We start from the raw sequence: 13,044 nt of genomic DNA, 5'->3' as shown, positions 1-13,044 counted from the left end.
ATATTTTTGCACATTCACAACTCAAAAATCGCTTGCCAAGTGAAGTCAACAAGCACACCATTGGTTGTTATTAATTCTGAGGCACAGCATATGTGTGATCCACGGGGAAATGCGAGGTGGGTCGGAAAATAGCTTTGATCAGTCCATTACAACCCAGTCAAAAGTTTTTCCGTTGCCAGCCCCAGAAGCCGCCCGGAAGGGGTGGAGACTTGGGTGCCCCATGGAGGAGGACCGCCTACTCATTTGGTGCCAGCATCGTTTGCATCAGATAAATCACAACAAAGATATGGTAAGTTAGATGTCTTGAAATGGCTATATTTTCTTTTAGTGAACACATCATGGGCATGGGTTTGTCCGTTTCTGACGGGGTGATAAATATTGCAGACAAAATGGACGTCTGCTTGCCTGCACAACCAATGTGACATCTATTGATGAATAAAACTTAATCAAGTATGTGTATTTCGCTGAAAATGATTGACCAGCGATAAAATGTTATTCAGACAAAATTGCCAGCCATATGAAAACAATGCAGCCTCAACAGCATGCAGTTGCTACTAGCATTATTGGTTGTGTTCTGGTCACCGTTAGGCATGCCAATTTACCTATGATAATACAGTAAACCGTTTACAGTCCCATACGTTTTGTATATCCTACCATGAGAGAAATATACACCAGGATTGCATTAACTACTCCCGGTGTGCACGATTAACTTCGGGTCTGCTTAACTTGGACGGCATAAAGAGCTGTTCACGTCAGACGAGACAGGATGGGGCGTCTTAAGTTCTATTATACACTTTGGAAACTGCATTACGGTTCGACGAGAGGAGCATGCCGTCGCACTTTTGCCGTTGTTATTGTGCGCGATTGTATTCTCAAACACTTCAGCTGTGGTCAATTCAAATAGTCGATTCGTGAGTGTGCTAAGCACTTCGATAAGTTGTAGGTGACCATCCCTAGTTGATCGGACGACCCAAAGTTAATCGTGCTCACCGTCATAAGCTGGGACACACACACACAGACGCTGTGCCATTGTTAATTGATCAATGGTGATGTCTTTTCTCTCTCTCTCTCTCCATTATTAGGTGACCCAAGACCCACGGTTATATAAGGTATGTCTGATTTATTACATCCATTGCTAGGTCAGAGGCAAAGAGTACATTACTGAAGCAAGCAAAGCCGTATTGTTAAGGGGTGTAAAACCCATTTGTGTAAACAATTAGTTTTTTTCATCGGGGTGGGGATGTGAAATGACTGAGAACCTATTATCAAGGTAAATAGGACCCTTGCTGACCTCACCTGTACCTGTGGCCTCGGAAGGTATCCAATGTTACAGGTTTGAATTCTTAGTAAGAGTAACTGAAAAGTATATGTGCTGTCCTGCACCACTATCCACCTAAACCTACATTAATTTCTCAAGAGACTGTACTCCTCATAACATTACAGTTGACAGACGCTTTTGATCAAAGTGATGTACAAGGGCAGTAATGCAAAATGTGGGTGGAAAATACTCTGTACACAGAGTAAGTAGCATACCCTGTTGTTAATGAACTTTAAGTCACCTAGAAATATTTTAAAATGTGTTGCAATCAATTCCCGTGTTGTTTTTGTTCAAAACCTTGTATGTAGCCACAATTGTCACACATAACCTTCTGAAATGTTTGTCTAATATACTTCCTATCTATACTTCCTTTGTCTGTGTCTGACGCCAGGAGGTGTATGAAGAAACGACAGCATAGAGGACCCAGCACATCCCCTCACAGATTCCATGCCTTTCAAAATATTAGAACAAGATTTCAAGGCATTTTCCTTAAAGAACTTGCAACATTTCAGGAGTGCGTCACCATTTGGGTTTTCATTTTGTACAATACATCACCTAACACCAAGAACGCTACATTTTGTAAGCTATGTTTCTTGCATTGCCAGTAACCAATATTTAAAAGAAAAAAGAATGTGTATATATAAATTGATATCTTATTTGTCATTATTTACACTTTCATTACTGTACATTGAAAAAAATTAGACAGTGTTTTCTTTTCACAATAAAATTGTATTTACATATGTTCCAATTACTTGTGTACACCATTATTTACACCATTTGTTCAATATTCGATTCGATATTGTGACAAGATTCCACTTCTTTGTTCCTAATGGATGATGGTTAGATTCTGAACTAATGCTGTGTCACATGTTCCATTATGTCTATGAATCTGTCATTAGGGAGAGTCAGTCACAAAAAGCCTCGCTCACAACCAGTAGCATGAAGTACCTTAAAACCATAGGTTGTTTTGTAACTGATGTCAAATGTAAGGACTGTTGTTGACTGCTGCCTCATTAGGCTTTGTCCCAAACCCAGAGCAGACAGACAGTCTCGTTAATGAAAGTGGCACATCTGGTATTTAAGTACACATGTTCTGTACAGCTGTCAGCAGACCATGATAACATTTCCAACTCTTCAGTAATGTCTAGATCTTGGTGGGGTAGTGTAGTGTAGATTCTATACACATGTGGTTGTACAGGCGCATTTTGAAACAGGCTCAACACAGAAGACCAAAGAAATGGAATTGTGGTAGGTGCAACACGTATGACCTGGCTGGCTCCAAACTTGTGGTGCGCATGCTCTGTGCCAGCCATTACTGAACTCACTGTCTTGTCTACCCAGAGTGTTCATTTGATGGTTTACAACAGTACAAGTGAGGGAAGAGCCTAATTCAATTTCCACTGTACATGTGTAGCAGCTGGATGACCCGGTCTGTGATGACAATCCCAGCAGACGCTGCCAACGCCATGACTTGCCTACCTGAAAACAACACACAATGTTAAAATAGAATCGGCAAACAAGGCAACTGTAATTCTAAAGACTCTATAGGCCTAGTATCTGCATTTTAATTCATACCTATTTAAGGCTAAGACCTGAACAGCAGTAGGCTACTATTACTTAGTTTTAAATTTACTGCTGACCGAAAGGGAGACTTGGGGTCCTTGCCAGTAGCTGGTGAGTGACAGGCCTCACCCTGTTTTTATTCCAGTACCCTCTTGTGTAAATTCTGTTTCCACACGAAGTAGGTCTCTTAACCATGCAAAATCTGTGATTACTTTAGTATTTACCATCTAAACAGGTTAACAACTAGGGCAGAAAGTGAAAAGGGGAAGCCCACAGACCTATATCAATATGTATAGGTCTGTGGGGAAGCCATCCTGGTGAGTTTGAAGTCAGAATGTCGTCGTGAAATAAACATTCCATCTCTCACATGCCGACGTTTTGGGACATGCTGCATTGGCAGCGATCACGGGGATACATTTAATTTAACACGAACTTAGCATAAACAAATTGGTCTGAATGTGACATCTTGGCATACTATTATGATCAACAGCACTCAGTCACCATAGCATGCGAGGTCTGGAAATGAGGCTTGTACAATATTGAATTACCGGCACTATGGGGGCATTCACAGTTGTAGCCTACCATGTCAGTCATTGTTTCACACACATCAAAAACACGTTAGAAACAACCAAGAGGTTTTCACTCACCATTTATATGTGGCATGGACCTCTCGACTAAAATCCCCACTTAAAGTTGGTCTTGTAAACAGTTGAGGACTGAACATCGCTGCGCTCTGCTCATTCTCCTTCAGTGGATCATTGGAAGAAGAGCGAGAACGTTCTTGCCACCAACTAATTCCTTGTTTTCTGTTCCTCTTTCAAATAATGAATGTTTGGTAGTTTTGATAACACTTGAAATCGCGGAGTTCATACAATATGCAGGCCGCCGTTGTTGTGCTAGCCACTGACTGTGGGGTGTGCTAGCAGCAAAGTGTTGTCGCGCAAGATGCTACGTCATACCAGTCAACACCTCACTCCACGATGATTGACATTGACATTATCCAATGGTCGGGGCACGTTTATTTTCTACTCGAGGACTTCGGGCTCGACAAGGCTGAACCAGACCCCTGTGCGAGCTCACGAAGTGTAACGAAGATGCACGAAGCACTAGGGGTCTCGCGAGAGCCAGGCTAACGAAACGCTGCCTATTCATTTAAATTGCCCGACTGCTGCCTAGTAACCCACTAGTTTGACGCCCTTTCCGTACCGTCACATGGTAATCAAACATTTCAAACAAGCAATTTAGGGTTAGGTTTAGGTTTAGGTTTAGGGTTAGGGCTAGGTTTAGGGTTAAGTAGGGTTAGGGTTAGGGTTAGGTTTAGGTTTAGGTTTAGGGTTAAGGTTAGGGTTAGGTTTAGGTTTAGGGTCGTATGACATAAGGCGTACGTACCGAAAGGGCGTCAAATTAGTGAGTCCCGAGTGTATCAGCAGTGTTCTGTCAGCACCCCCTGCAGACGCTTGGATAACCATAGCAGAAGTGGGGCAATTCAAATGAATAGGCAGCGTTTCGTTGCCCAACCACGAAAAACGGGCAATAACGTGAATGCACCACGAAAATGAAAGTTCTTTTTTTCGTGAATACTTTACGAAAGGCATGAGATAGGGCTCGCCATGCAGGCCCTGTGTGTGTGTGTGTGTGTGTTTGTGTGCGTGTGTGTGTGTGTGTGTTTGGGTCAGTTCCACAGTGTCATTCATCTACAATGAGCACCTGCAGATGTAGTTGTGTGTGTGTGGTATCAAAAGGCCTTTCAGTGCATTGGCAAACAGCTTGGTGTCACCTCATCAGAAAGCTTGTTCTTCCCTTTTTTCATGTTTATTTTTTTCTCTGTGGTTCTTTCTTGTGTCCACACCTGTCAGTCCAACTGCTGCTGCTGAGATCATTGTGGTTGTGGCCTTCGCTAATGCAGACTGGCATGGGCTGAGGCCCAAGAGTCGATAACAGACCCTTTGATGTGTGCATGTGCGTGTGTGTGTGTATTTGTGTGTGGGGGGCAATGCGCGTGTGTTTTGTAGCACCTGTCAGTTTGGAAAAACATGTTTAAATGGCACAGACACACACATTAAAGGAGAAACACATTTTTCCACAGATGTGGCCTTTGATAATATTATCAACATTATTCACTGCCTGATTTAAGAAGTCACCGTAGCAATACAATTAGCAATTAAATCAAACTTCAGTGATTTTAGAGCATACAATAGAAGTCAGTGCATTCACGATCCGCAACACACATCAAATTACGTATAAAAAAAAAACAATAGATATACACAATTCACACATATAGTCACGTAGGGCGGAATTCTCCCACCCGCTTAAGTCAAAAAAAGCGCGCAACAGCGCCTCGGTGCTTACTCAAGTCTGTGATTAAGCGGGGTTTACGCGCGATTGCACTAGTTGCGCACTTTGGGTTTTGCATGTAAATGAATCCTAAGCGTATTCTCCCGTGCACTTAAGCGTGTTTCCCTTTACGCACATCAAAGGGCTGTAGTAAGGTCAAGCGCCACTATGAGGCAAAATGTAATATTGCATTTGGTGTCCGCTTTGGCTCGCATTTTTTGCTTTGTTGATGTTCCGTACCGTCAGCGTGAGTCCAAATCGAAATTAAATTCTCAGTAGTTCTAAACTACACATTACCTGTGGCCCCAGAACATGTTCTCATATCGGTGAACGTACATACAAATTCAAACAATTAATTAATTTAGTATGAGGATCATATCATTTTGTGCCCATGTAATGCAACCAAAACATCAACCTTGTTGCACCATGCGCAAGTGGACAAGGAAGGCACGCCCGACCAAATATAATGCCGTCTGTGATGAGTATAATGCTGTTCCAATCGTCTGGACAGCCATCCAATTCTGGGCTATTCCAAAGCAATCTTCACCATTTGTATTATGATGTAGCCAAGTTAAGTAGGCCTAAATGCTCCACTTTTGTGATGTATTGGAACTCGTGCATATGTGTGCATGTAGGCTATTAAACTTCCTGGACTGGTCACCGACATACAAATCACCAAGAAGTTACATGGTACCTAGAATGGGAAAAAGGGGGTAATTACGATGTAAATACTATGTAATTACAGGGGAAAACACAAAACTTACCAAGAAACTACACTGTGTATTTTCTGGATAACAATTGGGTAATTTCTCTCTGTTACCCAATTGTTACCCAGAAAATACACAGTGTAGTTTCACGGTAACTTTTGAGTTTTTTCCTCTGTAATTACACAGCATTTACATCGTATTTACCCCCTTTTTTACATTCTAGGTACCATGTAATTTCCCTCTGTTACCCAGTTGTTACCCAGAAAGTACATAGTAAATACTGTACCGTAAAATAAAGCGTTACCAATCACCATCAAACTATTGCATGTTGTCCTATCTGTTTTTTAAGACACACACATATTTACTGAAGCTCATTGCCGCTAAACGTAAAAAGGCCGGCCTACATGTCAGAGCATTTCTTTGGCATTTCGCTTCTGGTCTCTATTATACCCCATCAGCTGCGTGTTTAAGTCCTAGTATTGTCATGCGCAATTTCTATGTCTGCGACCGAATATAAAGTTTCAGGTTTTGCACACATGTTTACAATCAATATTTGCGTTGACATAGCTTCGTAGAATTTAAGGATGCGTGGGTATCGATGGAAGGCTGAATTTCTGCCCTTTCACATAATATTAATATCACGTTGCTGCTGTGTGAGACGTGGAGTGGCGCTTTCAAAAGTCAGCATATATAATGTTTGTTACTGGGGGAATTAAGATGCAACGACCAGCATTTTAAATACGTTTTTAATCGCCGGTATTATGTAGGCAACACGTTCAATGATGTTTATTCTTTCAATCAACCTGTTGCTGCGCTCCAAAATGGGACACATCGCGTTTCCCTCTCATTATCTCACCTCCAATACTTGCCTTGTGTTTGTGAAAAGGAGCGGAGGTTAGATTTTGAAACGCTTTTGCAAGAGGACTTTTGGCACGTGGTTTTAAATTCAAAGTTAAAGTTCATTGTTGGATCTCAATGGACTGCCGAGGTTTTCAGATGGTTGATCTGAATATCCATGCTCCATAGTTTCTTTGTAGCTACAACTGATGAACTTGGCGGAGACTCATCCCCCCATTTAGCATATATCACGCCTAAGTTGGGCTACGCGCTGTTTTTCTGAGTTAAGCGCGAGGGGTGTGGCGACGTTCCAGAGGGGAGAATACGCGCAAGATAAGACCGCGTAAATTGTGCGCGCGTAAAACCGACTTAAGTGGAGACGGGAGAATTCCGCCCAATGAGCTTAAAGTATTCCTGCATTTGAAAACTGTGTTTCAGAAAGTATGTTTATTTTTGAAAATTGTTATAACTGATAATAAATAAGAAAAGTCCTTCAAAGCATGTTTACGTGAGTGGTTCACACACTTGAATGATCAGGCTTCTAATACACTTCTGAAGTGGTTTTCAAGGCTTCCACAGCAGCCTTATTTGCACTTCAATGAGAGAATCTGTTGTAAGGACCACAGGTGCTGCAGTAGGAGGTCGTCTTTGCCCCAGGGTTCATATTCAGAGAGAGAATTGTCAAGAGAATTCCTCAACTGTTGGTAAATACCACTTCTTCCAGGATTGTTCTTCTCAGATAAGGGCACAACCCTTACATCAAATATCTTTTTTTTTGTAAGCAGACAATAGTTTTCACTCAGGGTTAGCAGATGATTCTTTGGAGTAGATTATATGTAACCTACAGTATGTTTATTGAAGGGCCTACTGCTTATTTTTTTCAGCAAACAATGAGTTAGAATGTGTTTCCCAACCAGGGGTACGTGTACCACTAGGGGTACGCGAGCACACTGCAGGGGGTACTCGGAAAAATGTAATTTCAACAAATGTATGTAGCTTAGTTTCATTGGCGATACAGAACTTGACTCAGGGGTACTCATGGCACAATGAAAATGCTTAAGGGGTACACAAGACAAAAAAGGTTGGGAAACACTGAGTTAGATCATTGGCTCTCCCCTTTGCTCTAAGGCTACAGAATTAATTTGCTTGTTGCTGGTTTTTTTTTTTTCATTTGCCCTGTCAGACATGATTGCAATGTAGATTTGGTTGCCAATCATCGTCCCTCAAAATTGCAAACGTGCAGAACCTATCAATCTATTAATCAAAATGTTCACCTGAAAAGGTTTATCCTTGTTCTTTCAGTTATTAGACCATCTTCATAATTTCAACACTATTCATACCACCCCTCCCCATCCCCACATCTTCTTGATTGCAGAAAAGAGAAGAGCTGCCCAGCCTCCTACATACAGAAGGCCTATCAACCAAAAGTGCATATAAAATATGAGAGAGAGAGAGAGAGAGAGAGAGAGAGAGAGAGAGAGAGAGAGAGAGAGAGAGAGAGAGAGAGAGAGAGAGAGTTAGGAACTGAGAAAGCTGAGAAGAGTATCGGCCCGAATGACAATGATGATAATAATAATCCTCCACAGTAATTTGATTACAAATGTTCTCAAAGGTGCAGCTAAATGGGAGCATCTTGGAACGCGGACGATTCATGGAAGGTTCATTTTTAATTAACTGGTAGCTCTCTGAAGACCGCGGCTTGAAAAGGGGCCTATAACACGACTTGATAGGCTGGCTGGATGGTCAGAGAGGGGTGAGGAGAGACACGGCCTTGGTCAATTCTCGGAGGGTAAACGTGTGTGTGTGTGTGTGTGTGTGTGTGTGTGTGTGTGTGTGTGTGTGTGTGTGTGTGTGTGTGTGTGTGTGTGTGTGCGTGCGTTTCCCCCATTCATCCATTTCAACATCTTCAATATAGTGGTGGTGAGTAAAGAGCACTCTACATTCCCCTGCCCATGTCACCAAATGCAGAGTCATGTGAGCAACAGATGGTGTTGATGTTCAGGTTGATCTAACTGGGTCAGGGGACTCATTGACTGTGTTTTGTTGGGCTATTAGGAGGCCCACGCACACACACACACTGGAGGAAGACATTGAAAGTTATCAATGTGATGGAAATGCATGGCACATTGCAGTCCATGCAAGTGTGGGATATAATGTCAAAATCTTAAATTAGTGATGTGAAATAGAGTTTTTTTTATTTGTTTTTTACTCCTTGAGTAAAACAATGGAGACTCTTTTAGTGCCTTGCCCTAATGCTCATTGCATGGCAACATCATTATCTTAAGCCCTCTGAGTGCCTCAATGAGTGGAGAGTCAAAACACACTAGGCCTATATTAAATGATGTTCAGTACCTCTCCTTCGAGAGGATCTTGTAATGATTGTATATCTCCGGTCATACAAACAAAGAGATATCATGATATATTCTACTGATCTAAAGAGCAAGGTAAGTTGAAATAATTAATTGTTTTGGGAATAGCATGCTAATAGGCTAGCCTGAGTGCCATCTCTCATTTGCTTTAAGGAGCCAGGTGTTCGCACACCTTGGTGAATTACTATAAAAAAGGGTGGATTGTCTGGGGCAAATGAAACAAGAATATTTCTCCTCAGAGGTGACCAATTCGCCATGCTTGACTATTACCGTACATGTAAACGAAGGCAAGGAAAACAGATCATTATTATAATGTCCCATGAGTCTCATCTAAATATTTTGTTAAGCGGATGTGATGCTTTTGGGTTTTCAATGAACTATAAATTCCACAGCACCTGGTGTAGTCAGCCAGTTCTTGGATAAATGGCCATTGTCTCATTACAACCACTTCCTCGTATTTACTTAGCAGTCTCTGGAGTTATATAACGTCTTGAGTGGTAGCAATGAATCAAATCTGAATCCAAAAGTTCACACGAGGTTCTTGTTTGGTGTAGTTTTACTTTTTTTTTCTCTGTGGAACGACATAAGTTAAGGATTCATTGTATGTTACCTTTTACAATGTGTTTTTTATTATTGATGTATACCTACTGGTATGATAAAACAAGCAAACAGGAGATTCCATTATATTACATTATATTTAATACTGATCAAACCAAAACAAATAGTAAAACCAAAATGTTCCAAAATCAATTATTTCAAATTGTTAAAACACACATGGCTATGTAAACAGCAAGTAAATGTGTGTGATCTGTAATGCAGCTCAGCAAATCCCAGTATAGCGCATGAAGAGTTCAGATGCAAAAACCCCTAACTCCATTTCTGAAGTCCTGCACTTCTATATTTGTAGAGAACCCCGTTGTTGGTTTGGTTTACATTCATGTACTTGATAATACATATAAATAGTTATATTACATAAATACAATAAAAAATATGCAATTTTGATAGCTTTGTATTAAATAAAAATGAATTAAGATTATTTTCTGAAAAGGCACTTAGGGGGTTTTGCATCTGAACTCTTCGCATGTACCTTCCCATCCAGCCCATCAGTTGATTTGACAAGATTCAAGATTCAAGAATTTATTGTCATTGTCAAAAAGGCAACGAAATTGTGTAGGGGGTACAATACTTAGAAGCAGCAGGTTTCCAAGTAAAGTGCAAAAAGAGGTAAAAAGTGACACCAGTGCTTGACCCCCCCATCCCACTTAAAGTGCAGCAGAGATTAAGTGCATAATGCTCGACACNCCCCTCCCCCCCCTCTCTCTCTCAAACATGCGCGTGCGCGCACACACACACACACACACACACACACACACACACACACACACACACACACACACACACACACACACACACACACACACACACACACACACACACACACACACACACACGCAGGATAGATGGATAACATCAGTTGATTTGACAAGACCTAATTCGTAACTGATCCAGCATGTTACTGTACTGAAAAAGGATGAGAACCCCTGCTGCTCAGCAACCATCACTTCAAAAACTCACAGGAAGACCAATTACAGAGATGTCCTGCCAAAACTGGTTTCCATCAAAACTATTACATGTGAGGCTGTGCAACTCGTATATGCCTGTTGCTGACGTCAGTGATGCGCGGGCTGACCCGAAAGCAGCGGGCGCTTGCAATTAACTGCGGTCGACCGCAGGCACGGGTTATGAAATATTATTTTTAATGAAATTCGGGTCGGGTGCGGTCGGTCAGGACCTTTGAAATGATGCCGAATTTTAAAGTAGGCTATAGGCTAGCCAATAGGCTATAGTTTACTTTAGCAGACAGGGACATTTTTTGCGAAATAGATCAAAGTTTATATGGCTGAATAACTACGATGGTGCCACGCGCTCTGCAGGAGACTTAATGAGGCTCCTGCGTCGGCCGAATATCTTCTGCGCGCAACTGGTGCAGCAGGTGCAACCATTGAGTGCATTTTGAAGAACACAGAGGGTGCTCTCTAAACAGTGCAGTGATGGATATAGCCTACATATTTTCTTATACAATTGTAATGGTTTCGAACGCATGTGTTGCTTACAGAGTTTGTTTTCATTTCCTGTGTCGTACCATGACTACCAGGCAATCCACTTGACGGCTGGCTCCGTCTGCTCACCAACCTACAGATTAATTTCCTCCATGTATCCAAACGACGATGTTACCGAAATAAACAGGTGACAGTCGGCAGTCGTCATTGCATGGCCTCGGTTCAAAAATCCAACATGTCCTGTTGAAATGCACAGCTGTCTTGTTATTGACGCAAATATCTTTTTTGAGACCTTTATTGACGTGATTGTGCTTTGCCAATGAAGCTAGGGTCTTCATAAAGACGCACGGCTACTATTTTCAAAGGCGGGTCGGGAAGCGGGCCGGGTCAATATTTTTCATGAATATTTCTTGCGGGCAGGGCAAGCGGGCGGACTAGGGAAAAAAGCGGTCGGGTGTGTCTTGTTTTTTCGTCGACCCGCGCATCACTGGCTGACGTGGTACCCATGTCGGAAGAATCAAAAGAATCTCTCTCTCTCTCTCGCTCTCTCTCTCTCTCTCTCTCTCTCTCTCTCTCTCTCTCTCTCTCTCTCTCTCTCTCTCTCTCTCTCTCTCTCTCACACACACACAAACACACACCGTTCAATTGTACACTGTAACAGCACTACATGGTTTCCAGCAATCAAATGGAACCAAAAAGAGGTAGAAAGTTTCTTTCAACTGTTGGATGGCACAAATATATGAAAGCCCCATTGAATTGCAACAGGCAACTCCTTGGTTCCTGTCGGTTTCCACTAGAAAAGACTTTAAATCCCTTGTTCGCTTCTGTGACAGTAAAAAAGAGAGAGAAGAGGAAGAAGGTAGTCCCAGATGGATAGAGAAGAGAAAAGAGTGGTGTATGAAAATACAGTACAGCTGAGCTGAGAGAAGAAAGAGAGGATGAAACGAGTCAAAGGCGTCCTGCTGCTCTCAGAGTTCAGGAAGAGAGAGAGAGAGTGTGTGTGTGTGTGTGTGTGTGTGTGTGTGTGTGTGTGTGTGTGTGTGTGTGTGTGTGTGTGTGTGTGTGTGTGTGTGTGTGTGTGTGTGTGTGTGTGTGTGTGTGTGTGTGTGTGTGTGTGTGTGTGCGTGCGTGCGTGCGTGCGTGCGTGCGCGAGCATCCTAGAGGTTTGATGCTCCCATGACACACCAACTTCACAGAAAAAGATAGGAAGAAAAACCACTAACTGTGTCTCACACAGTCTGACACACAGACAGAGACGCAGGCACACACACACACACACACACACACACACACACACACACACACACACACACACACACACACACACACACACACACACACACACACACACACACACACAAAACCCTTTTATGTGTGTGTGTGTGTGTGTGTGTGTGTGTGTGTGTGTGTGTGTGTGTGTGTGTGTGTGTGTGTGTGTGTGTGTGTGTGTGTGTGTGTGTGTGTGTGTGTGCGTGTGGCCGACACATATGAGTATATGAATGTGCTCATATGAAACAGTCTGAAGAGAATGACAACTACATTAAACTCTAGTGCCCTAATAGACTTTTCTTTTCTTTTTTTTTTTGATTTTTTTTACATTTTCAGCACATGACATTAATAAGTAATGAACTTTCACTGAATACTCACCAAATGATTTGGCTTTTATAACATCTGATCAACATTTTACAATATTTCTAAAGCCACTGCTCATTCTCAAGTGAAAACTCTGTTCTATTTAAGAACACCACCAAAGAACAGAATTGCATCCTCATTTTGTACATTTTCAGCAACTTCAATATAATAAAAAAAAAAGCGGTGATGCCGTTTTATGGCTAATTCATATACATTTCACATTC

At 41.9% G+C, this 13,044-nt stretch overlaps 1 long non-coding RNA gene across 1 annotated transcript; it reads left to right on the top strand.

Annotated features, from left to right (window-relative positions):
- Window positions 1-220: 220 nt before the first annotated feature.
- LOC134461509 (uncharacterized) lies at window positions 221-1,807 on the top strand. Its single transcript, XR_010037309.1, has 3 exons — window positions 221-289; window positions 1,083-1,109; window positions 1,710-1,807. It is a non-coding gene; the product is annotated as an uncharacterized LOC134461509 (long non-coding RNA).
- The last annotated feature ends 11,237 nt before the right edge of the window (window positions 1,808-13,044 follow it).

The sequence above is a fragment of the Engraulis encrasicolus genome, chromosome 13 (genome assembly GCF_034702125.1).
Source record: "Engraulis encrasicolus isolate BLACKSEA-1 chromosome 13, IST_EnEncr_1.0, whole genome shotgun sequence".
Classification (NCBI taxonomy): domain Eukaryota; kingdom Metazoa; phylum Chordata; class Actinopteri; order Clupeiformes; family Engraulidae; genus Engraulis; species Engraulis encrasicolus.
This window is presented reverse-complemented; position numbering and strand designations above follow the sequence as displayed.